The sequence below is a fragment of the Ovis aries genome, chromosome Y (assembly GCF_016772045.2).
Source record: "Ovis aries strain OAR_USU_Benz2616 breed Rambouillet chromosome Y, ARS-UI_Ramb_v3.0, whole genome shotgun sequence".
NCBI lineage: Eukaryota > Metazoa > Chordata > Mammalia > Artiodactyla > Bovidae > Ovis > Ovis aries.
Window position 1 is genome coordinate 15,164,188 of NC_082741.1, and position 27,747 is coordinate 15,191,934.

Sequence of the window (27,747 nt, forward strand, 5' to 3'; positions counted from 1 at the left end):
CAGGAGGCTCAAGCTTAGTCCCTGATTCAGGAAGATCCCCTGGAGAAGGGAGTGAGTACCCACTCCAGTATTCTTTCCTGGAGAATTCCATAGAGGAGCCTGTTGGGTTACAGTACAAGCAGTCATAAAGAATCAGATAGGACTGGCTAACACTTTCACGTCACCTTTAATCGTATAGATAAGCAGGTGGTGCAAGTCGTCATTGATTGAGTTTCTCAATGTGTCATGACCCTATATGGTTTAGTCCCTCTCTGTCCCGCCATTGCATCGAAGCTACAAAACCATCCCTTTATGATTTCTTACTCAGGGAATTAGAACTGAGAGCAGAAGCAGCAAGAAGCCAGACACTCTGCACTGATTAGGTGAGGATGAAGGAGGAGAGTGATCGAACTGGCTTAAAACTACATACTAAAAACACTAAGACCGTGGCATCTAACCCATTTACCCCATGGTAAATAGAAGGAAAAAGGTGGAAGTACTGACAGATTTCCTTTTCTTGGGCTGTACAATCACTGCAATGGTGATTGCAACCATGAGATCAAAAGAGGGTTGCTTCTTGGCAAGAAAGCTATGACAAACCTAGACAGTGTGTTGAAAAGCAGAGATGTTACTCTGCCAACAAAGGTCTGTGTAGTCAACGCTATGATCTTCCAAGTGGTCATGTACGGTTGTGAGAGCTGGACCGCAAAGAAGGCAGAGCATCAAAGAATTGTTGCCTTCGAGTTGTGGTGCTGGTGAACACTCCTGAAAGTTCTTTGGACAGCAAGGAGTTCAGACCAGTCAATCTTAAGGGAGATCAACCCTGAACACTCATTAGAAGGATTGATGCTGAAGCTGAAGGTCCACTATATTGGTCATGTGACATAAGCAGCTGATTCACTGGGAAAGTCCCTGATGCTGGGCAAGATTGAGGGCAGAAGGAGAAGAGGGCAACAGAGAACGAGATGGCTGGATGGCATCACCAATGCACTAGACATGAACTTGGGCAAACTTCAGGAAATGGTGAGGGACAGGGAGGTCTGGCATGCTGAAGTCCATGGGGTTGCAGATACAACTGGGCAAATGAACAACAACAATTTCTTGAGATAAAGCTGTTCCAGGGAGAGTAGAAGAGGAAAAGATTTCTGAGAACAATGTAAGGGCCAAGCTCTCCCCTAGAGATGGAGGAAGTGGGTAGAGGCTAGCCACCTGGATTAGTGCTCTCTTGAAAGATGTGCCTTTTGGACACCTTGTAGAGTCCACTTCTCACACAGCCCTGATCTGTAGGTCAGCAGGCACTAGCCTGTGTCCCAAGGACCTGATCTCCTCCTGGTACCAGGTTCTCAGTTGGTGTGAGTTGCTCAGCCCTGTTGGCAGACACTCAGGCTGACCACATGTCACTCCACGGCCACAAGCCCCTGACCACAGCAATGGACCTGGGCTGGAGTTGTCCTTGGGGTCGTCCATGGAAGGAAAGGTGGGAACAGGTCATGTCTTTCTTTCTTTTTTTGTTTCTTTTGTTGGCCAGCCAACACAGCTTGCAGGATCTTAGTTCCCCAACTAAGGATAGTATTCATGCTAAGGATAGTATTCATACTAAGGATAGTATTCAGCAGTGAAAGTGCAGAGTCCTAACCACTGCAGGACTACCAGAAAGTTCCCAGTAGGTCATTTCTTGAGCCTGGTGGATGTCCCAGAAGCCTGATGTTGGCTGCTGAGAGCCAGGCTTCTATGGGCCAGGCATTGATGAAGTCACCAGACATTCCTTTCTCCCTGACCTCTGGGAGATCTGTGACCGTGGCCCATATCATAGAAACTTCTGGAGGTACAGAGAAATGAAGGATGACATACCCCCTCTCCACTCATATTCCTTTCCTGGCTACCCAATGTCTTCCAATAAATTCATCTGCCCTCAATCCATCTACAGAAAGCATGCTGTCCTCCTTCCCAGAAACCTTCCCTGAAGAAGAGGTTGAAATCATGTCCTCTGCTTCTTCCTAACCTAACATGTGAAGGCTTTTCTGTACACTTGCTGACAATCTTCTGCTAGATAGCTATGGGTTTTCTTCATTTTTTTTTTTTCTTAAACACATGCTCTCCATCACATCCAGGATGGTTTGAGCACAGGCCTCACTCTTTTCTTAAGGTTCTGTCCCTCAGAGTCTAGGAGAGAAGTAAAAAACAAACAAACAAAAAGGCCGGGGGTGGTGTGCAGAAAGAGAGTTGGGTGGGGACGTTTAGCAGTAGTGGTCTGCAAGACGGGTCCACAGGAGCAGGCTGCGTCCTGGAAAATCTGGGTGGGTGGTCATTTATTGATGTTTGGGAGTCGGCTGGAAGCCAAATCATCACCTGCATACCCCCTACTGTCCTTGATGTGAGCCCTCTCTAGGGACTCCTGATCTAAAGAACACATTAGTGTACTAAAATGGCCACTAGAAATACATGAGACTTAACACTACAGGAAATCATTTACTCCCAGTTCTGGAGGCTAGAAATCCAGGATCAAGGTGTTGACAGTGTGGTGTCTCTGGAGATCTCTTTCCTTGATGAGTAGCCACCTGCATTCTTGTGTTCTCCTATTCCTTTATGTCCATGCATCCTTGAGGTCTTGTGTGTCCTAATTTCCTCTTTATTTTCTGGCCATGCTGCTTTTCTTCTGGGTCTTAGTTTCCAGACCAGGGATTGAACTTGGGCCCTTGGCAGTAAAAGTTCTGAGCCCTAACCACTGGCCTTCCAGGGAATTTCCCTCTTTCTTTTTATATAGAGAACCATCAGATTGGACCAGGGCCCACCCTAGTGACCTCATTTTAACTTAATCACCTCATTAAAGGTATAATCTACAAATAGGGTTACATTCCAAAGTGTTTGGCGTTAGAAATTCTACAGATTTTTTTTTTAAATGAATTAATTTACTTGATGGCACCAGGTATTAGTTGTGGTATGTGGGGTCTTTGGTCTTCCTGGAAGCACATGGGATCTAGTTCCCTGACCACGGACAGAAGCCCAGCCCCCTGCACTGGAAGTGGAGAGTTTTAGCCACTGGACCTTTGGGAAAGTCCCCCCAACATATGGATTTTGCAGGACACAATGAAGCCCAAAACAGGTTTGATGGTAGGGTGATTTGCCTGGTTACACATTTACACCCTACCTGCTCCTTAGAAATATCTGATACCTTGAATAATGTTGACTCCCTGGTCCCATTCCTGGAGATACTGAGTCTGTGGATATGGAATATGATCGGCAGGATCAATCAGAACATCGGTACTTTTCAAAAGCTCTCTAGTACTCACTGTTTAATATGGACACCTTAAGCAGCCTGGGCAACACCTGGAGCTTGTGAGAAACTCAGACTCTCATGACCCACACACAACTGTTTGATGAGAATGTGTTTTTGCACAAGACACATAGGCAATTTCTTAGATTCACTGACAGTTAAGAAGCACAGCCCAAGAGATTTGAAAGTGTGGCCCAAATTGAGATGTTTGCATCCAGATCTCTGAGCTTTGCTTATACCCCAACTTCCTTCGATACGAAGGACACCCAGAAGCCCCAAAAGAGGGTGTGGAGCTCCTAGAATCTCTGAAGGGTGGTGGGAAGGATGACGCTCCCAGCTCAAGCTACAACATCTCTTTGGTTTATTGAATTACCAATACCTGCTCCTCCCAAGGCAGGTGCTCAGTATGTCACATGAAGAAGAAAATGAATTCCTCACCCTCCACACTTAGGGTCCCCTGAAGGAGTAGATTCTTGTGTATTTTAAGCATATTCTTATTGTTGCTTGGGCTCCCATTGTGCCTCAGCTGGTAAAGAATCTGCCTGTATTATGGGAGACCTGGGTTTGATGCCTGGGTTGGGAAGATCCCCTGGAGACAGGAAAGGATACCCACACCAGTATTCTAGCCTGGAGGATTCCATGGACTGTATATAGTCCATGCAGTCACAAAGGGTTAGACACAGCTGAGCAGCTCTCACTTTCACTGTTGCGCTAGAGTTGCTAAGTTGTGTGTCTGAGTCTTTTGTGACCCCATAGACTGTAGCCTGCCAAGCTCCTCTGTCCATGGGATTTCTCAGGCAAGAATACTGGAGTGGTTGCCATTTCTTCCTCCAGGAGATCTTTCTGACCCAGAGACTATACCCAGGTCTCCTGCATTAACAGGTGGATTCTTTACTGCTGAGCCACCAGAGATCAATGTTTCCCAAAGTATTGGATGACTTTACACCCTGGGATTCACTTCACTTCAGAATCAAGTGAGGCAAACATTGAACTTTCAGATTCCCAGGTCCTCTCCTAGGGCAATCTGAATTTTTAGGTGTGATATGCAGCCCTGGAATTTCTATGTTTAATAATGTCCCAGGTGATTTTGAGATTTGAGCAATCTTTAGAAGCATATGAAAGTGAAAGTATTAGTCATCCAGTTGTGTTTGACTCTTTGCAAACCCATGGACAGTGTTAGGGACCAAACGACGGTCTCTAGGACCTGAGTCATGTTTACCAGAAAGAGCCAGGATATGTGCTCATCCTGCCTGGCCAATCATGTACCGCCAGCTACTCCTGTAACTGAGACAAAGAACTGCCTGTATATAAGCCGCCATACTCCTTTGTTCGCGGCTCTTGTCGGATTCCCTTGTGTGGGATGAGACTTGAGCCCTAGTGCGCTAGAGATAAACTCCCTTCTTGTTTTTGCATTACTGTGGTGGACTTGCTCTCTCGGTCGGTTCGGAGATACGGGCTCGGAGCATAACAGACAGTACCTCACTAGGCTCCTCTGTTCATGGAATTCTCCAGGCAAGCATAACTGGAGTGGATAACCATTCCCATCTCCAGGAGATCTTCCTGACAGAGGGGTTAAACCCTGGTCTCCGGTACTGCAGGCAGATTTTTTACTCTCTGAGCCATCAGGGAAGCCTAGAAGCATAAATAGGTAGTCAAAATATTTCTTCCTTTTCCCTAAGTTTTGCAAACATTTTAAAATTGACATCCAAAATGTTTCTGTTGTAAATGTAAACACTGCAAAGGATGTACCTTTTGGCATACAATAAAAATAAACCCTTTCAGTAAATCAAAGTAGGAATTCCCTGGCAAGCCAGCAGTTAGTGTTCAGTGCTTTCACTCTGGTGCCTGGGTTCAGTCCCTTGTCAGGAAACTAAGCTCCTGCAGGAAGTCTCATGATGTGTCCATAAATAAATAAAACTGTTAATATCATGCTTTCAAATAGATCCAGAAGAATGTAAAGAGCATAGAGTTTTTAAAAATATTCAGCACTGTTTATAATAGCCAGGACATGGAAACAACCTAGATGTCCATCAGCAGATGAATGGATAAGAAAGCTGTGGTACATATACACAATGGAGTATTACTCAGCCGTTAAAAAGAATTCATTTGAATCAGTTCTGATGAGATGGATGAAACTGGAGCCGATTATACAGAGTGAAGTAAGCCAGAAAGAAAAACACCAATACAGTATACTAACACATATATATGGAATTTAGGAAGATGGCAATGACGACCCTGTGTGCAAGACAGGGAAAGAGACACAGATGTGTATAACGGACTTTTGGACTCAGAAGGAGAGGGAGAGGGTGGGATGATTTGGGAGAATGACATTCTAACATGTATACTATCATGTGAATTGAATCGCCAGTCTATGTCTGACGCAGGATGCAGCATGCTTGGGGCTGGTGCATGGGGATGACCCAGAAAGATGTTATGGGGAGGGAGGTGGGAGGGGGGTTCATGTTTGGGAATGCATGTAAGAATTAAAGATTTTAAAATTTAAAAAATAAAAAACTAAAAAAAAAAAATAAAAAAAAATAAAAATATTCAGTTTTATTGACTTATTTGGCTCCTTCAGGTCTTAGTCATGGCATGCAGGATCCTTCATCAGTTCTACTGCCCTCTGGGATCTTACCCACCACGTATTAAACCCACATTCCCTGCATTGAAAGGCAGATTCTCAATCACTGGACCGCCAGAAAGTCCCTAGCCTTGGTTCTGATAGTCACCAACACTGGAGAAAGATATGGCAATCCTTCCAGCATTTTTCCCTGGTGAATTCAGTGGGTAGAGGAGCCTGGCTGGCTACAGTCCATGCGGCCGCAAAAAGTCAGACACAACTGAGCTACTAGGCACAGCACTGGCCATCATGCTTCTTAAAAGAGTATAAAACGAGCTCTTTCTAATAGTCAGTTTTTGTTTTTTTTTTTTTCCCCTGCTTCACTGAGATGTAATGGACATATATTCTGTAAATTTAAGGGGGACACGTTGATTTGATAATAACAGTATTTTTGATGTTACATCTGATCACAGCATTTGATATCACATTCATTAGTGAACATCATTTTTGTTCTAACTCAGTGACTCTATTACCTTATAATGAATGGAAATACACATATTTCTTCTCTGAAACCCTCCCTGCCCCGACGAATCTTTGTGCACAGGGCTGTAAAGGCAGTGGGAGGAAAAGCTTGAGATATAATCTAGGTGCTGAAAAGGAGGACAGAGAAGAGAGGGGGTTGGGGGTGAAGGGAGAAGGAAGGGGGTGAGGGTGTGACCTGACACCCTGACGTGGTTTAAGAACACATGAGCCCCTGCCTAGAAAAAGCTCCTGGGGTTCAGCATGTAGATTCACAGTGAGGACCCTGGGAATCCAGCGGGTGCTGAGTCTTCAAGTGCAGATCACTTGGGAGTAAGCTTGCTTCCTGCCCTCCTCACCCTGCCTCCTCCCAAACCCACCCCCTTGCCCTCGGAAGAGGACAGGGGTTCGCTGTTTGCAGCTGGAGAATTTTTTGCCATTGGAAGAGAATTCCTGACTTTTTAGGTTCCTGACATCAGCCCATGCCCTGTTGGAATAGCTGTGTAGACCACCTTCCCTTGCCCTTAAGCTATTGAACCCCAAATAACTAAAGACTCAGATAAATGGGAGATAAAGTGGTGGGCCTCTGGATGCCGGAGATGCAAGTGGGGACTCTCACCACACTGAGACCTGGAAAATAGCCCCTGGGAGGGGCCCTGAAGCCCCACTCAGATTCTTTCCCCTCTCTAACATTTTGCTAGAAATGGTTCTAGTTGAAAGATCCTATGGGGAAAAACTGGTTCAGAAACCTGATTGGAGCCTGGTTTGGGTACTATGGATTGGACTAGAATGGGCTTTAAAAGGCTTGGAATCTCCTGATGCACCCTCACTGGGAAAAGGCTTTTGGAGAGCCAGGTAAGAGTTTCACGGACACTGGACACAGGAAGCGGTGCTGCTATTCCCAGAGAAATCTTTCTGGGACGTGGAGACAAAGACACTCCAGCTTCACCCTCCACTTGGTCTCAGAGTAGGAAGTGTTTAGCTGCACTGAGTCAACTGGACTTCAGGAGCTGGTGAGCCATGGGGTTTGGAATGCTTCCTTTTGTTCTCTGCAGCCATGACTCTGCTAAATTTCTCTGTTAAGGGCTAGAGAGTAACCAGGCATTAAGGGCCATGAGGGCTCTCCCATTAGCAGGGTGAAATAGCCTCAGGCAGTGGCAAATGATCACGTCTGTGTTCCAATAAAACTTTCTTTGTGACACTGAAATTTAGATATCATATAATATTCACATGTCACAAAACTTTCCTTTGTTTTTCCCAAAATTAAAAATAAATGTAAAAAATATTAAACGTTTTTAAAAATTTAAAAACAAACAAACAAAAAAACCCAAAAAAACAAAACGTAAAAATCACTCAGTTCCCTGGTTGTGGGGAAAAAACAAAAATCAGGAAGCAAGCCAATTTGTCAATCCCTGTCTAAACCACTTGCCTATATAATGCAGCTAACATGCCATTAGTGACTTGTGACATGAATTTAGTAGGCTGGATTCTGCTTATGAAAAATATAAATCTTCATTAAATCTAAGATGACATCAGCTGTAAGATACATTGTTCCATTTACTTTTGGCCACACCCAGTGGCATGTGGGATCACAGGTCCCTGACCAGGGATTGAAGCCGTGTCCCTGGCCTGGAAGTGAGACGTCTTAAATACTGGAATACCAGGGAAGTCCCACAGCACTATTTTTCATGCCACTATAAAATATATATTTATATACATATGTCTGTGTGTGTGTTCAGTTGCTTCAGTCATGCTTGAATTTTTGCAACCCTATGGACTGTCGCCCACGATTCTTCTCTGTCCATACGATTCTTCAGGCAGGAATACTGCAGTGGGTTGCCATGCCCTCCTCCAGGGGGTCTTCCTGACCCAGAGATGGAACCTGCATCTCTTAGGTCTTCTGCATTGGCAGGAGGGACCTTTACCACTAGGGCCATCATTTACACACAAGCAAACAAACTATGATATGCTACTGATGAAATGTGATCTGGTATCACAAATGGCCAAATGTAAACTTTAGAATGTCCTTTAATGTCTATGAAATGTGTTAATGGCATGGAAGCTATCAACAAATGTATTCTATGGAGAGAAACTGTGTTACAAACCTTTCATTTCAATGAGCACCACCGCCCCTGTCAGCATCCAGCTACATACTGGCTGACTTTCTCTCTTGCCTGATAGTTTTAATTCATTCAGATTTGGAAGTCATCAAATGCTTGGAGAAATTGCTTCTCAGCCTTTTGGCTAAGATCAAGTGTAAGTACCTGGGGAGCCAGGAATGAGTGGGCCGAGCTTGAGGTACAGATAAATGATTGTTTAATAACAGTTACTGTTTATTTATGCAGCAGACATGTAGCACTGACAGACACTCCATGTTGTTCTAGAAACCAAAATACAGCAGCCCAATAGCTCTGGAGGGGAATATGGCATGTGAGTTGGGGGAGGCCGTGATTTCTGACATCATGGTCAGGAAAGCCTGGCAGAGAAACTGTGGACCGAGGCAGCTCAGGAGTTGGGTGCTGGTAATTGAGACAGCATCCAAGGCAGGGGGAGCAGTAGAAGTCTTGAGAAGTCCCCTTTCTCCCTCCTCGGTACCCTTGGGAGATTGGGTCTGGGAATCCTGCACCTGGAGATACCAATATTAATGGGTGATCAAGTCCACTACATAAAATGGTGCAGTCTTTGCATGTAACGTAAGGGGATACCCCCACATGTTTTAAATCATCTCCACATTCCCTATAATACCTAATACAATGTTGATGCTGTGGAAGTAGTTTCAAGTACAGTGTAAATGCTCTCCCTCTCTGAGAGAGAGAGAGAGAGAGTTGCCAGCATGAGGCAGGTTCAAGTCTTGCTATTAGAAATGGCTGGGATTTAAAATATATATATATTTGGATCCATGTATAGACTATGGCGCCTTCTTACCAAAGAAAATAACTGTCAGTTGTACCTCCACAGTATTAATTTAGCCACAGGGAATCTCTGGCTAAACTAAACGAAATGTCAGAAACAGGACAGCACTTCTATGAGATCTGTTTTCAGCATTATAAACGACCTATAAACTACAAAGTCATCACTAAATAGACATCTACTTAATACACATTTAATTACTGGATTCTTTCTTTGTATATAATCCTTTTATACTTTCTCATTTGCAACTGTTTCATAAAACCTGGGGTCCACTTTTTCAAATAAAACTGGCTTTTTTTTTTTAAGTCAAGATTTAACTGATGATTCTTTAAGATGTCATTTTAACATTTGCATAATTCATAACTCCAAATACATAAAAGATGATGACAAAAACATCATAAATACATAAAATAAAAATATGTGTTATATTTTTAGAGCTTCTGAGAAATGATAGCAAAACTGGGACAGAAAAAATGTTAAAACATTTAATGATATTTCAACATTTTCTAATTTTTTTTCTCATTTCATATTTCTCGTGTGGTTTAGAATGCATTACAATATCAGTAGAGTATTGGGCTTCCCTGGTGGCTCAGAGGGTAAAATGCCTGCCTGCAATGCAGACCCATGTTTCATTCCTGGGTTAGGAAGATCCCCTGAAGAAGGTAGGCCACCCATTCCAGTATTTCAGCCTGGAGAATCCTACAGAAGGAGGAGCCTGGGAGGGTACAGTCCATGGGATCGCAAAGAGCTGGAGACGACTGAGTGACTTCACTTTCACTATAGTAGAGTATTATCATATGTTTAAAAATCTATAAAAATATGGTAAAAAAATCTGGTAAAAATTTCACCATGAAAGATACATATTCAGCTGTTTTAATTCATGGAGTGAGTAATCTGAAACAATTTGGGTTTTCATTGTTATTTGTGAACATGCCGCCACAGGACTCAGGTCATTTTTTTTCCAACCAGGAACTGAACTCGTGAACCCTGCAGTGAAAATCTTAAAATACTAGACCACCAGGGTAGTGCCTTGGTTTTATTTCCTAAATGATTTGGAAATCCGTCAATGTATAATATGGACTGGTATGAACAGGATAGATGTGACACACTGAGTAGACAATTGTAAACTGTATAATCTTGGTGAATATGTAAGTGCTCTCTTCAAATTAAAATTCACTTTCTCTGAGTGTCTGAAATGGTCCTAATAAGAATGCTGATGACTGAAAGAGCTTGAAAACCGTGTTGGAGGTCAGTGATCCAATTTAGACTTCCTAAAATCTGTTCCTGAAATCCTAACCTTCTGCCTTATTATTCAAGCACTCGTTGATTCTTTTACATTTTTTGGTTTCTACTGTACATTTTTGCTGCAGAAGTACCAAAAGAATAAGAAGTCTAAGAGGGCCTGCAAGAGTATAAGCCATACTGTCATTCCAGTTACTTGATATGCCTGTCCAATAAGTCGATACAAATCAATAAAATGTTTACTTAAATACTTCCATAGCAGAAAAGTGAGGCATATAAAACTCCTATCATCACTATTTCCTTACCATGATAAACAACCATTTCCCGCAAACTGAAAGCCAAAAGTTTGTCCTAAAGTGATACCAGGCAATTAATGTGAATTCTAAATCCATGAGCAAAAAAACAGGCCTTCATTTTAAGAATGCTTTGGAGTACACTGAAATCCCAATGCTTCTGCAAGCTGGCTTCAATTTGCTTTTCTTCTTTTAATGTATCAGCCTTGGGACATGATACATTTTAAAACTGCCTGCTAAACTTACCACCATCACTGTAGACCCCCTTGCATAATAAAGTGTCATTATGGAGTACCTAGCGTCAGACCTAATTAATTAAAAAAAAAAAAAAAAGGATCCGAAGAATTATAAAGGTTTAGAAAATTTAGAAACGTTGCCAAGCTGGCTTCTAAATATTAATGAACATTCAAATTCATGGATACATAATTTTCACTATATCTTCAATTCAACGTTCAACCTTCTGAGACCAAAGACGCCGACATTTCTGACTATTTTCTTATATAAAACAGTAAACACACACACACACATGGTTTAGCCTGGACTTAAACCTCAGTATCTTCATTTTCACCTGCAAGGTCCTTAAACTGGATTTCATCATCATCTTCAGGATCAAAGGTATCTGTTTAAGTTCAGCTAAAAACAATAAGAACACACTCTTAGAGATATAAAACCAAGATGTTACTAGATTAATTGTCTATTTAAATAAATAACACTGGATTAATACTAAAACGCTGAACTGTACAAAGAAAAAAAAAAAACTGTTTGTAATCAATCCTTGGATCAACAGTTTTATTCCAAGAAAAGTCTTCCTAACTACAAACTCACAATGAAACTGCTAAAAGAAATTCACTGCCAAGTATTTATCTGATTCCCAATTATCTTAGTATTTCTTAAATGGCCTGTATCTCATCAGAATCTTCATTCTTACTCAAAAATTCATAAAGTTATAATAAAATGCACTGTAATAGAATTTTAAAAAGTTACCATATTCAAAATGTGAGTTTAGTACACTTCCTCTTTTTGTTACTAGAAACTTATTTTAATTGTTTCAAGTGTACTAGAGGAAGAATAGAATATTTTTGGCTCTAAGAAATAAAAGGGATTTAAAAACACTGTCCCCAAAGCTCCATGGCAGTACTCTAAATACTAAAAAATACCTGAATACTCTTTTCCAAAAAAATCAAAACCAATACCATAAATGGTGTCCTCGATTAGCTTAAAACAGGTATAATCTCTTAAGAATTGCTTTTAAGAGTGTAAAAGACGCATTCCTTTAACAATTATCATGTATAAGTCTAAGATTTCTGAGTTTTTAAATTCCCCACCAAAAGAACATATATTAGGAAGAGAATTCATTACTAAGTTGTTAATATTCTGAAGTTTTTAATACATTTAAATTTAATTTAAAGCGAATTTAAGCATCTATGCAAAAATACAGACAGGAGAGAATTCTGAAATGACTGTTTCACCTAAATACAAAGTAGTAAATACTATGAAAAGACAGGGAAGTGAAATCACTTTGATATTAACTACCATATTCCAGAAGCTCTCTATAAGCCTTCAGACTTCTAGCTTCATCTGCATTTTACTTTAAAATTGCATCAGCTTTGTTATCCTTGGAGAAAAACAGGAAGGATCAAAACCAGTTATGCAAAGAATCATCAGTTGTCTCATACATTACTTTCAAATTAAACACCCTTAAGGAAAACCTCACTATTCTCTCACCTTCCTTCTGTCATCTGCAAACACACACAGGCACAATCATCGTGATGAAGTTTGCATGCGTGACCAAATAAAGTCATTTCCAAATAACAAGGAAAGTTATGTATACAATGCACTGAAGCAAAGAAAGAACAGGAAACATGTGGGGTGGCAATGTGGTCCTTGTTCACACTCTAACACTGTAGTTCAAACTGAAAGTGGTATTATTACCCAAGAGAAATCTTTCTATAACCCACAGTTCTTAGAGTATCTTACTGATTTGAATTATCTGTAGTGCTTTTTATATTCCTTAAACCTGACAGGCCTGAAGTGAAGTGTTTGTGAGTTTATGATGCAAATATGCCTGAGACTTACTGCCTTTTAGGGAGTTCACTTTTCTCCATTTTAAAGAAGCTGAGTCACTCACAGAGGAAAATATTCTGAATACTTGCAATTAAGCTAGAAAAGGCCTAAAGAAAGGCAACTGAAAATATCACAGTCATAAAACTGCAGTGTAATACAAACCAACACGTCTCAAACTATGTGCACCTAATAAGTATTCTGTTAAAACACTGAATGTAACTCAGTAGTGAAGAGATAGGTGAAAAATCTGCTCATACAGTTCCATGGAGTAGTGATGCTGCTGTTACTTTTAGATTATGATTTGAGTAGCAAAGGTTTGCAATTATCCACAACAGATTATAATCAGAAGAGCTATATGTGGGTATCACTTTACAGTTAGTATTTTAATCCCTTAAGGGGTTAATATAAATGTGGCTACATTGCCCATTAAACAGAGAATTAAACTAGGAATTATTATTTGATCCATTTGCAGGATTATATGTAGTTAAACTAAAATAAATGGACATGAGAATATACACTTTTATGGACAGATTATATGTTTTTAGTCATCAAATACAAAAAAATAGAAAGGTTATCAATGGATGTTCTAGATCACAAAACATACAAATGAAAAAAAAATCAGTAAAGTATCAGGATATAAAATAACATACTTAAACCTGTTATAATATTAATGCATTCATATTACCCAAAGTAATGTACAGATTCCATGTAATTCCTATAACAATTCAAGTAGAATCCCGGCCCCCCCGCCCCCCCCCCCCCACCACAGACAAAGTTACATGGAACCTCAAACAATCCCAACTGCCAAAGCAATCTTGAGAAAGAACAAAGCTGGAGGACACGCACTTCCTGCTTTTGAAACACAAATGTCCAAACAATATGAGACTGCGTTCCACCCCAAAATGCAGATCCTGGAACAAAACTGAGCACTCAGAAATAAAATTTTTCACAACTGTTCAACTAATACCTAGGAAGGGAACCAAGATCACACTGTAGAAAAGACATCCTCTCCAATAGACAGGACTGGAAAAACAATACTTAATGTAAAAGTAGACCTCCTTTCTTACACCAGAATCTACCTAAAATTACCCTGAAATAGATCAGAGATGTAAAGAGGTGAAATCTTAAAACTACTGCAAGAGAACACAGTGTAAAACTACCGAATGCCGCTCTTGCTCTTTGCAAACTAGTGAAACCTAGTAAGTGAAACTATATCACACTAAATCGCTTTTGCATGGAAAAGGAAATTGTCAACAACAATAGAAAAAAGCAGTGCATTAGATCGTTAAAAATATTTGCAAATGATATGACCAATAGGGATTAACACCCCAGGTAGATAAATCCTTCCATTTGCAACAACCTGGATGAACCTGGACAGTACTGTGCTAAGAGAAACAAGTCACACAGAGAAAGCAAACACTGCAGGACCTCATTTATATGTGGAATCAAGACTGAATACAAACTCATAAAATTTCAGGTATGCTCCTAATCTCTCAGCTTTGAGTGACCTGGATTTTCTGCAAAAGCCTCAAATGAAGAGAGGAACTATCAGTCGCTTGGCTGAGTATTAAAGGTATGCCCCAACATGCACAGAGCCTAAAAGCAGAGGTTGAAAGGCCTATGGGCTTTTAATAAAACCTCAAACATGGGCTGTTTGCTAGGTTATAAACAAGCATTCAGTGGCCACACACAAGGAAAAGATATATACCATACAGAATCTGTTTCAGAAATTATCCAACAAACGATGACAAGAAAAAGCTCTGGGAGAAGAAATCTGATGTCCCGTCTCACCATGTTATATTTGCATTTTCTAGTTTTCAACAACAACAACAAATCAAGAGACACAGAAAGAAATAGGAGAAAGTGTCTGGTCACATATAAGGAAATGCGCAGGTAATACGAAGCATGGCTCATAAAGCCTAGAAGCTGGACCTAACAGAGACTTTACATCTGGTAGTATAGACAAAAATAATGCAAGAAACAATGTTCACAATGTTTGTTTGTTTGTTTTAATTTTCTAGAATATTTCACTAAAGAATCAGGTCATATAGATTCTTTAAAAGAAACCTAGTGGAGACAAAAAGTGGAATGGCTGACTTCAAACTGTCTCTGTAAATCACTAATAGAGCAATCACACCAAAAACTAAACAAGGAAACAGAAGACTGAAAAATTACAAATTAGAAAGTCTTACGTATTTACAGAACACATGACCTGGTAATAGAATAGAAAGAAACAGCAATCATTTCACTCAAAATTTAATTAAGCACAAGCAATGGGTTTAATACAGAAATCAAAAGGATTTCTGTTTCACAAGTCATATTCCAAACGTTGAGGTCATAATGGCCAACCACCAAGTAGTTCTCTAAGTATTCATATCAGATTTATAACTTACACTCTAAAAGACCTAGTCTATGCCTTACCTTTCTCCTATAAGCCCCCCAAAATACTTTTTTTTTGGAGATAGAGGTTTTGTGTCATTTAACTGCATCATCTACAGCAGTGGTTTCTCATACTTGGATCTGAGACCTTTAAATTGAAAAATCATAACTGAGAACCTAATATAAACATCTTTTTTTTCTTTTGATGAGTGAGAATGCTAATGAAAATCACTGTCGTATGCTACTGTTCTTTTTTCAGCAAAGGTCATTTTGCAAAACGATTTAGAAAGCAAACCTGGAGGGAATCCTCTGATGGTCCAATGATTAGGACCCAGGGCTTTCACAGCAGTATTCTGGATTCAGTCCCTGACTGGGTATCTAAGATCCCACAAGCTGCAGTGTGGTCAAAAATTAAGAAAAAAAAAATATTGAAAGGCAAATGAATAATCTAGCTCTGTGAAATATATATCATAAAATACAAAGATATCTCCTTGTTTTACTACAGAAAACTGAAGTCAGCCTGCAGCATAAACCCTGAAAACCTAGCACAGAACCTTGAATATACTTGGACTTTAGATGAGGACAGAATGATGAGCTGTAGTATTTATCCAAAATTATTAGAGGATATGTATTGCATATTATATTTAAAATCAGAAAAGAAACAACCAGTCTTCCCATGGAACACATATACCGTCAGTCAGCCAGAACCCTATTGTCTTAAACATAAGCGGATATTAACAAATTGTGATGCCGGAAGGATGAGAATCATAACTGGCTAGAACAGGTCAAATGCATTTTATCGCATCAGTGAAATACTGATATTAATGATTTCTAAATTCAAGAACATTATAAATTTAAGTGTAATTGTTACCTGATAATCTCGAAGACCAACCAATATAATATCTGAAGTATTTATCCAAATCTATAAAATAAAGGTCACAGTATATTGTATTTAAAATGCAAACAAACCAAAGTGTTTGATGTTAAGACATACTTAACGTGATACAAATGGCAACCCACTCCAATGTTATTGCCTGGAGAATCCCGGGAACGGGGGAGCCTGGTGGGCTGCCGTCTATGGGGTTGCACAGAGTCAGACACGACTGAAGCGACTTAGCAGCAGCAATGTGATACAAAAAAGTACCACATGTGTGTGAAAAGTATCTGCTAAGGATTAGGAGAAAACTACAGATGTGTGTGTGTGTGTGTGTGTGTGTGTTTGTCTTGTATGCATGTGCAGCAATGTGTGTATGATGTGTGTGTGCTCATGCCTACGTGACAAAGTCTTGTTATAGCTACAGTATATTAAGCAAAAATTAAATTTAGGAAGTTCAGTTTGGGTCAAATTTTCTAATTTAGTATATTAAAATATACAATATTTACTTCAACTAAAGTCTTTTAAAATTGCAAAATCATAGTTCTTTGTCACATAAATTAATTTTATTCACAAATCACTCTGGGAATTTTTAGTAATTTTAAACAAATAAAAATAACCCTTCTACACAAAAATTGTCATCTTGTCACAAATATACAACGATTCAGGCCCAAAATCATTAACTGGAAAAGAATGATTCAAGAGAACAAAACTGTTTTTAAACTCAAAAAATTTGAGTTGAAAGAACTTTTAAACAACATGATCAATAAATATGCCAAAATTACTAAATAAGATGACCTATCATGTTCCAATTTCAAATGCTCCTAACACTACCTACAGCTGTTTCCACAAATCAAAGTGTTATGCAGGACAGTACACTATATTTAATTAGCAATTAGACTCATTTTATCTTGAAAATAATTTTTTCTTTCTTTCTTTCTTTCTTTCTTTCTTTCTTTCTTTCTTTCTTTCTTTCTTTCTTTAACAGCTTAATATTTTTGTTGAGTCTAGGCCATTTGTTTCATCCACAGAATTTGTTTGGTTCGTCAAGTGTAAACATATCTCGCATAAATCCAGCCTAGATCTTACAAATCATTCTTTCTAAACATAAATCCTATTATGAAAGTTATCAAGGATTTTCTAATTTTATGCTTTTATAGTGCCACATAAATTATTATTTTTGAAGTCATTAAGAATTCACAAAAGTCAGTCACTTGGAAGCACAGGTAAATTTTTTAAAAGTAAGCTTTGTATTAAAGTAAAATATATATCCACATTGACCTTCTGATTTAAGCTTCCTCGGATATGGCATATCCTTTTCACACCATCAAAACACATTGCTTCCAATAGTGCATTTCCTGACATTTTGGTTACCTGAGCCTATTCTTCAGAAGCAGCAAAAAAGAAAACAAAACAAACAAACAAACAACTGTAAGATACTGTTCAATACTTCCTAAAATGTAACATTGTTATTAGGTTAGTAACTTCAGTTTTAGAGCTACCTTTAGACCAAACCATAATTAGAAAACAAACAAACAAACAAATAAAAAAAAAAAGGTCAAGTGTTATAACAAATGAGAGCTCTCTCAAGATGACATATATTAATCTTCTCCATGAAAATGAGAAGACTCTTAATCTCTCAAACAATGTCTATAGTCTCTTCAGCTACACTTATGTATATATCCCCTTATTTTTAGAGCAGGAAAAAGTCAACAAAAGTAAAGCTGTTAATCCAAAATCACAAATGCTATTTCCATGAAAAACTATCTGCTACTGGGAAAATTTAAGTTATCCGCTAATATGAGAAAAACAATTCAGTCTTGGTCATTATGACTACACACTCTACCTTTGGACATTAAAGTGGCTCATTTCAAGCGGTACCCTAAATGCTGACTTAGCAACCCTCGTGCTCAGTATTCTTCAAATCTTGGCTCGCCTTTCTTTCATGAACTCTACTGACTATAAACAGTAGCTTGATCATTAACAAACTTTTGCCTGAGAACACGTTGATGCTTGTTCTAAAGTGCTTAAAGTCGTATTTCAAGATAAAGCATCTTTTATATCCAAGAATAGCCAAGAGACCACCTAATGCTACTATCACTTGAAAGCACTGACATAAGCATTAGCCAGTATGGGACCATGTCTTCTTGACTTAAATGACAAATGTGGGCATCAGAATAAAGAGAATGAAACAGGTAATTAATATAAAACTGGTACATTACTAAATTTTGTATTAAGGCCCAACATCAACGTGATAGCCACTGCAGCCATGATTAAAAAGTGCCTGCTCCTTGACCATTAAGGTGTGACCTAAATCAAATCCCTGATGATAATAACAGTGGAAGTGAGAAATAGATTTAAGGGACTAGATCTGATGGACAGAGTACCTGGTGAACTATGGACGGAGGTTTGTGACATTGTACAGGAGACAGGAATAAAGACCATACCCAAGGGGGAAAAATGGCAAAAAAAGGAAAATGGTACTCTGAGGAGGCATTACAAAACTGTGAAAACAGGGAACTGAAAAGCAAAGGAGAAAAGGAAAGATATACCCATTTGAATGCAGAAATCCAAAGAATAGTGAGGAGAGAAAAGAAAGCCATCCTCAGGTACCAGTGGAAATAAATAGAGGCAAAAAATAGAATGGAAAAGACTAGAGATCTCTTCAAGAAAATTAGAGACACTAAGGGAACATTTCATGCAAAGATGTACACAATAAAGGATAGAAATGGTATGGACCTAAGAGAAGCAGAAGATATTAAAAAGAGGTGGCAAGAATACATAGAAGAACTGTACAAAAAAGATCTTCATGACCCAGATAATCACGATAGAATGATCACTCACCTAGACCCAGACATTCTGGAATGGGAAGTCAAGTGGGCCTTAGAAAGCATCACTATGGACAAAGGTAGTGGAGGTGATGGAAATCCCGTTAAGCTATTTCAAAACCTAAAAGATGATGGTATGAAATTGCCGCAGTCAATAAGCCAGCAAATTTGGAAAATTCAGCAATGGCCAGGAGACTGGAAAATGTCAGTTTTCATTCCAATCTGAAAGAAGGGCAATGCCAAAGAATGCTCAAACTACCTCACAATTGCACTCATCTCACACACTAGAAAGGTAATGCTCAAAATTCTCCAAAACAGCCTTCAGTATTACTTCAGCCATGAACTTCCTGCTGTTTAAGATGGTTTTCAAAAAGTCAGAGAAACCAGAAATCAAGTTGCCAACATCTGCAGGACCACTGAAAAAGCAAGCAAGTTCCAGAAAATCATCTACTTCTGTTTTATTGACTATGCCAAAGCCTTTGACTGTGTGGATGACAATAAACTGTGGAAAATTCTGAAAGAGATGGGATTACCAGATCACTTGATGTGCCTCTTGAGAAATATGTATGCAAGTCAGGAAGCAACAGTTGGAACTGGAAATGGAACAGCAGACTGGTTAGGAAAAGGAATTCCTCAAGACTATCAATTGTCACCCTGCTTATTTAACCTCTATGCAGAGTATATCATGAGAAACGCTGGGCTGGATGAAGCCCAAGATGGAATCAAGAATGCTGGGAGAAATATCAATAACCTCAGATATGCAGATGACATCACCCTTATCACAGAAAGTGAAGAAGAACTAAAGATCGTCTTGATGAAAGGGAAAGAGGAGAGTGAAAGTGTTGGCTTAAAGCTCAACATTCAGAAAACTAAGATCATGGCATCTGGTCCCATCACTTCATGGGAAATAGATGGGGATTCTCTGGCTGACATTTTTTTTTAAGGGTGGCTCCAAAATCATTGATGATGGTGACTGCAGCAATGAAATTATAAGACACTTACTCCTTGGAAGGAAAGTTATGACTTACCTAGACAGCCTATTAAAAAAGCAGAGGCATTATGTTGCCAACAAAGTTCCTTCTATTCAAGGGTATGATTTTTCCAGTAGTTATTTTTGGATGTGAGAGTTGGACTGTAAAGTAAGCTGAGTGCCACAGAATTGATGCTTTCTTACTTGGTGTAGGAGCATGGTCTTGAGAGCCCCTTGAACTTCAAGACAATCCAACCAGTTCATCCTAAAGGAGATCAGTCCTGGGTGTTCACTGGAAAGACTGATGTTGAAGCTGAAACTCCAATACTTGGCCACCTGATGCAAAGAGCTGACTCATTTGAAAAGACCCTGATGTTGGGAAAGATTTAGGGTATGAGGAAATGGGGACAATAGAGGATGAGATGGACAGATGTCATCACTGAATCAATGAGCATCCCAAATGGGTAAACGCCATGAGTTGGTGATGGACAGGGAGGCCTGGCATTCTGCAGTCCATTGGGTCGCAGAGTCGAACACAACTGAGTGACTGAACTGAACTGCTCCTTGGGAGAAAAGCTATGGCAACTCTATCAGTTCAGTTCAGTTAAGTTGCTCAGTCATGTCCGACTCTTTGTGGCCCCATGAATCGCAGCCCGCCAAGCCTCCCTGTCCATCATCATCTCCCAGAAGACACTCAGACTCATGTCCAACGAGTCCGTGATGCCATTCAGCCATCTCATCCTCGGTCGTCCCCTTCTCCTCCTGCCCCCAATCCCTCCCAGAATTAGAGTCTTTTCCAATGAGTTAATTATTGGCATGAGGTGGCCAAAGTGCTGGAGTTTGAGCTTTAGTGTCATTCCTTCCAAAGAAATCCCAGGGCTGATTTCCTTCAGAATGGATTGGTTGGATCTCCTTGCAGTCCAAGGGACTCTCAAGAGTCATCTCCAACACCACAGTTCAAAACCATCAATTCTTCGTCGCTCAGCCTTCTTCATACTTCAACTTTCACATCCATACATGACCACAGGAAAAACCATAGCCTTGACTAGACGGACCTTAATCGGCAAAGTAATGTCTCTGCTTTTAAATATACTATCCAGGTGGGTCATAACTTTTCTTCCAAGGAGTAAGCGTCTTGTAATTTCATGGCTGTGATCACCATCTGCAGTGATTTTGGAGCCCCCCAAAAATAAAGTCTGACACTGTTTCTACTGTTTCCCTGTATATTTCCCATGAAGTGATGGGACCAGATGCCATGATCTTCGTTTTCTGAATGTTGAGCTTTAAGCCAACTTTTTCACTGTCCTCTTTCACTTTCATCAAGAGGCTTTTTAGCTCCTCTTCACTTTCTGCCATAAGGGTTGTGTCATCTGCATATCTGAGGTTATTGATATTTCTCCTGGCAATCTTGTTTCCAGCTTGTGTTTCCTCCAGGCCAGCTTTTGGCATGATGTACTCTGCGTATAAGTTATATAAGCGGGGAGACAATATCCTGCTTTGACGCACTCCTTTTTCTATTTGGAACCAGTCTGTTGTTCCACGTCCAGCTCTAACTGTTGCTTCCTGACCTGTATACAGATTTCTCAAGGGGCAGGTTAGGTGGTCTGGTATTCCCATCTCTCTCAAAATTTTCCACAATTTATTGTGTTCCACACAGTCAAAGGCTTTGGCATAGTCAATAAAGCAGCAAGAGATGTTTTCCTGGAACTCTCTTGCTTTCTCCATGATCCAGCGGATGTTGGCAATTAAATCTCTGGTTTCTCTGCCTTCTCTAAAACCAGCTTGAATATCAGGGAGTTCATAGTTCACGTATTGATGAAGCCTGGCTTGGAGAATTTTGAGCCTTACTTTACTAGCATGTGAGATGAGTGCAATTGTGTGGCAGTTTGAGCATTCTTTTGCATTGCCTTTCTTTTGGATTGGAATGAAAACTGACCTTTTCCAGTCCTGTGGCCACTGCTGAGTTTTCCAAATTTGCTGGCTTATTGAGTGCAGCACTTTCACATCGTCATCCTTCAGGATTTGAAACAGCTCAATGGGAATTCCATCACCTCCACTAGCTTTGTTCATAGTGATGCTTTCTAAGGCCCACTTGACTTCACCTTCCAAATTGTCTGGCTCTAGATTAGTGATCACATCATCATGATTATCTGGGTAGTGAAGATATTTTTGTACAGTTCTTCCATGTATTCTTGCCACCTGTTCTTAATATCTTCTGCTTCTGTTATGTCCATACAATTTCTGTCCTTTATCGAGCCCATCTTTGCATGAAATATTCCCTTGGTATCTCTAATTTTCTTGAAGAGATCTCTAGTCTTTCCCATTCTGTTGTTTTCCTCTATTTCTTTGCATTGATTGATGAGGAAGGCTTTCTTATCGCTTCTTGCTATTCTTTGGAACTCTGCATTCAGATGCTTATATCTTTCCTTTTCTCCTTTGCTTTTCACCTCTCTTCTTTTCACAGCTATTTGTAAGGCCTCCCTAGACAACCACTTTGCTTTTTTGCATTTCTTTTCCATGGGGATGGTCTTGATCATGAAAACCTACAAGGCCTTTTAAAAGTAACACCCCAAAAAGATGTCCTTTTCATTATAGGGGACTGGAATGAAGAAGTAGGAAGTCAAGAAACACCTGGAGTAACAAGCAAATTTGGCCTTGGAATGCTGAATGAAGCAGGACAAAGACTAACAGAGTTTTGCCGAGGAAATGCACTGGTCATAGCAAACACCCTCTTCCAACAACACAAGAGAAGACTCTACACATGGACATCACCAGAAGGTCAACACTGAAATCAGATTGATTATATTCTTTGCAGCCAAAGATGGAGAAGCTCGATACAGTCAACAAAAACAAGACCAGGAGCTGACTGTGGCTCAGATCATGAACTCCTTATTACCAAATTCAGACTCAAATTGAAGAAAGTAGGGAAAACCGCTAGACCATTCAGGTATGACCTCAATCAAATCCCTTATGATTTTACAGTGGAAGTGGGAAATAGATTTAAGGGCCTAGATCTGACAGATAGAGTGCCTGATGAACTATGGAGTGAGGATCGTGACATTGTAGAGGAGACAGGGATCAAGATCATGCCCCATGGCAACTCTATACAACACATTAAAAGTCAGACAAAGCAAAGGCAGACCGCTTGGCCGACAAAGGTCTCTGTAGTCAAATGTCTAGTTATTTCAGTAGTCACATATGGATGTATTAGTTGGGAACATAAAGATGGCTGAACACTGAAGAGTTGAAGCTTTTCACCTGAAGTGCTGGGGAAGACTCTTGAGAGTCCACTGGATGGCAAGGAGATCAGAGAAGTCAATCCTAAAGATCAGCCCTGAACATTCACTGCAAGATCTGCTGCTGAAGCTCCAATACTTTGGCCTCCTGATGCAAAGAGTCGAATGAAAGGAGAAGACCTTGATGCAGTGAAAGCAGGAAGGCAAGAGAAGAGGACAACAGAAGATGAGATGTTTGGGTAGTATCACAGGATTCAAGGTATAAGAGTCTGAGCAAACTCAGGGAGATAGTGAAGGACAGGGTATTCTAGTGTACTGAAGTTCATGGGGTCCTCTGTCTATGACAGAGTTATACACATGACTTAGCAACTGAGTAACAACTCCACCAAGAGCTCCTAGTCCAATCTGTAATTATCCTGACATGTAATAGGATTCACATGCTGGAGAATTCCTTGGAAAACAGCCCATGAACCCAGCTTAGTACTCAGGAGTGCTACACAGAAGAAAATAACAAAGAAAAGAAGATGATAATTTAAAAATAGGCCATAAACTAAGAGTGTGCTCAACCTTGGGTGGAAAAAGGATCTTTTGAAACACATACCAGAATTAACACACTGGATTGAGATAAATTATGGCTTGTGTATTTTCTGCAGAGAATGAAGAAGTAGTTGAGCAGGAAACATCATTGAAACACTGGATGGTGATAAACTATGGGGTGTGTTTGATACGTGTTGAATGAAGAGAAACTGGAAGCATGGCACAGAGTAAAACATGGGACCATGGTAAACTTCTGAGTGTGTTTTATCTAGGATAGACCAAAGAAGGACTTGAAACTCATCACAGAACTGAAACATTAATTGTGATAAGCTGCTTACCATATCTTATTTGGAGAGGATAAAGAAGTACATGAGGCAAGCCACAGTACTGGAACACTGCATAATGGTAAATGACAGGGAGTGTTTGATTAAGTGAGACAAAGGGACACTTCAAGCCTGTACTAGCACAGCATCAAGAAAGATGATAATTTACAGGGTGTGTGTTAACCTGGAGGGAATGGAGGAGGCTCAAACCATGTCACAATACAGAAAAAGATGGATGGTATCCATTTTGAGGTAAAATAGCCTCACCAGCTTATCACTTCCTGTTTTTCACTGCTGTCACAAGTTCAAGTGCATCTTTATCAAACACACCAGTAATTTATCACCATCCAGCACTTCCAAGCTGTGACACAAACTGCTGCATCATCCAGACTGGAAAAATACATCCAGTACTTTACTAAAGTCAGTGTTTCAGTGCTATGACATGATTCAAGTGCCTATTCATCAACTGCCTGGAAAAACACAAAATGGATGGATAGCTATCACATTAATTTCTTCTAGAGTGGATTAAAAAACACTTGAAGCATATCTAAACTTAAACACTGAATGGGGATATAATATTGTGTGCATTTAATACCAATAGAAAATAGAGGGGGAAATAGAATAGGAAAGACTAGAAATCTTGCCAAGAACCTTAGAGACACCAAGGGAATATTTTATGCAAACATGGGCACAATCAAGGACAGAAGTGGTATGAACCTAGCAGAAGCAGAGGATGCGATGAAGAGTTGGCAAGTGTACAAGAGAAGAGCTGTACCAAAGAAAGGTCTTAATCACCTGCTGCTGCTGCTGCTGCTAAGTTGCTTCTCTCATGTCCACCTCTTAGCGACCTCATGGACAGCACACTACCAGGCTCCTCTGTCAATGGGATTTTCCAGGCAAGAATATTGGAGTGGGGTGCCATTGCCTTCTCCACTTAATCACCTGTATAACCATAATGGTGTGATAACTCATATAGAGAAGACAACCTGGGGTGTGAAGTCAAGTGGATCTTAGAAAAAATTACCACAAACAATGCTAGTCGAGATGATAGCACTGAAGCTCAGCTATTTCAAATTGTAAAAGACAATGCTGTTAAAATGCTGCACTCAATGTGCCAGGAAATTTGGAAAACTCATCAATGATCACAGGACAGGAAACGGTCAGATTCACTCTGATCCCAAAAAGGGGCATTGTGAAGGCACGCTCAAACTACTGCACAGTCGTTCTCATTTCATATGCTGGCAAGGTAATGCTCAAAATGCCTCCATCTAGGTTTCCACAATATGTGAACTGAGACCTTTCAAATGTACCAATTGGATTACGAAAGGCAGAGGAACCAGAGATCAAATCGCCAACATTCATTGGATCATAGAAAAAGCAGGGAATTCCAGAAAATGATCTACTTCTGCTTCATTCACTATTCTAAAGCCTTTGACTGTGTGGGTCACAGAAACTGTAGAAAATTCTTAAAGAGGTGGGTATACTAGACCACATTACCTGGCTCCTGAGAAATCTGTATGCAGGTCACGAGGTAACAGAATCAGACAGGAACAATGGAGTTGTTCAGAACTCGTAAAGGAGTATGTCAAGGCTATCTTGTTGTCACCCCACTTATGTAACTTACATGCATAGTATATCAGGCAAAATGTCAGACTGTATGAAGCACAAACTGGAATCAAAATGCTGGGAGAAATATACACTCAGGCATGCAGATGACAGAAAGCAGATGAGGAGTTAGAGCTCCTTGCTGAGATGAAAGTGGCGATTTAAAAAGTTGACATAAACCTCGACATTCAAAAATTAAGATCATATTATCCAGTCCCATCTCTTGATAGCAAATAAATCAGGACCCAATGGACACTGTAACAGATTTTTTTTTCATGAGTTCCAAAATCACTGTGCATGGTGACTGCAAACATGAATTTAAAAGACACTTGTTTCTTGCAGGAAAAGCTATGACAAACCTAGACAGCACATGAAACCAGAGACAGCCCTTTGCTGGCAAAAGTCAAGGTATGGTTTTTCCAATAGCTGTGCATGGATGTGGGATCTGAACTATAAAGAAGGTTGAATGCCAAATAATCGATGTTTTAGAACTGTGGTGCTGGAGAAGACTCTTGAGTCCTTGAGCTGCAAAGAGATCAAACCAGTCAGTCCTAAAGGAAATCAACAAGATAGCCTTGACATACTCCTTTACGAGTTCTGAACAACTCCATTGTTCCTGTCTGATTCTGTTACCTCATGACCTGCATACAGATTTCTCAGGAGCCAGGTAATGTGGTCTAGTATACCCACCTCTTTAAGAATTTTCTGTGGTTTCTGTGACCCACACAGTCAAAGGCTTTAGAATAGTGAATGAAGCAGAAGTAGATCATTTTCTGGAATTCCCTGCTTTTTCTATGATCCAATGAATGTTGGCGATTTGATCTCTGGTTCCTGGCGATTTGATCTCTGACTACTCATTGGAAGGACTGATGCTGAAATTGCAATACTTCCACCTGATGAAAAGAGCTAAATCATTAGAAAAGATGCTAATACTGGGCAAGATTGTAAGCAGGTGGGGATGGGTGTGACAATGAATAAAATGATTGACTGTAGACATAACTGTCTCAATGGGCACGAATTTGAGCAAATTCCAGGAGACAGTGAAGGACAGGGAAGCCTGGTGTGCTGTAGTTCATGGGGTTTCAAAGAGCAGGACATGACTGTGTGACTGAAAAACATCAATCAGGTAAATAAAGAAGCATCTGAAGTGTGTCACACCACTTAAACACTGGATGTTGATAAACTACCATATGTATTTGAAAGAGGATATTTGAGGAAGCACTTGTGCATTAATCAGCACTGAAAGAACTGATGTGTGTATTAACCCAGAGTAGATAAGGAAGCACTGTAGTATGTCACAGCACTGATAGAATGAATGGTGATAAAACACTTGTTGAGTTTCACCTCTGCGGGTCAAACAAACACCTAGTATATGCCACAAGTTACAGCCCTGAAACCTTGGCTAATGATAAAATGCTGGGAATGTTTGACTGATGTGGACTATTAAGCACTTGAAGCATATCACTGTACTGAATATTGGATGATGATACACTAGTGAGTATGTTTTACAGGAGAAGATGAAGCACATGAAGCATATTACAGCACTGAAACACTGAAGGGTGGTAAACTCCAAGGAGTGATGGGCCAGGATTGACAAAGAAGCATACGCAGTGATTCACAGTACTGAAATATAGATGTTGATAAACTATTGAGTATTTGACACCAGGTGGGCAAAGACGCATTCAGAGCCTGTCCTATGTCAAGGCACTGAGCACTGCATGGTATTAAACTATAGAGTGTGTTTTTCCAGAGAGTGGATGAATAGGCACTTGAATCATGTCATAGCACTGAAACACTGACCTTAGTAAAGTACTGGATGTATTTTTCCAGGCTGGATGATACAGCAGTTTGTGTCACAGCTTGTAAGTCCTGGATGGTGATAAACTACTGGTGTGTTTGATAAAGATGCACTTGAACTTGTGACAGCAGGGAAAAACAGGAGGTGATAAGCTGGTGAGGCTATTTTACCTGGGGTGGAGAAAGATGCGGCTGAATCTCCTCTCTGAAGTGTGGATACTGATAAGCTACTTACTATGTTTGACCTGGGGTGGATGAAGAAACACTGAAAGCATGTCACAGCAGTGAAACACTGGATGGAGATACACAACTGGATGTGTTTGACCCAGGGTGCATGAAGAATAACTCGAGGTGTCA

General features: G+C 40.1%; 1 pseudogene; it reads right to left on the bottom strand.

The window, feature by feature from the left end:
* Positions 1 to 11,319: 11,319 nt before the first annotated feature.
* LOC132658937 (eukaryotic translation initiation factor 1A, X-chromosomal-like) lies at positions 11,320 to 18,365 on the bottom strand (annotated as a pseudogene).
* Positions 18,366 to 27,747: the final 9,382 nt, after the last annotated feature.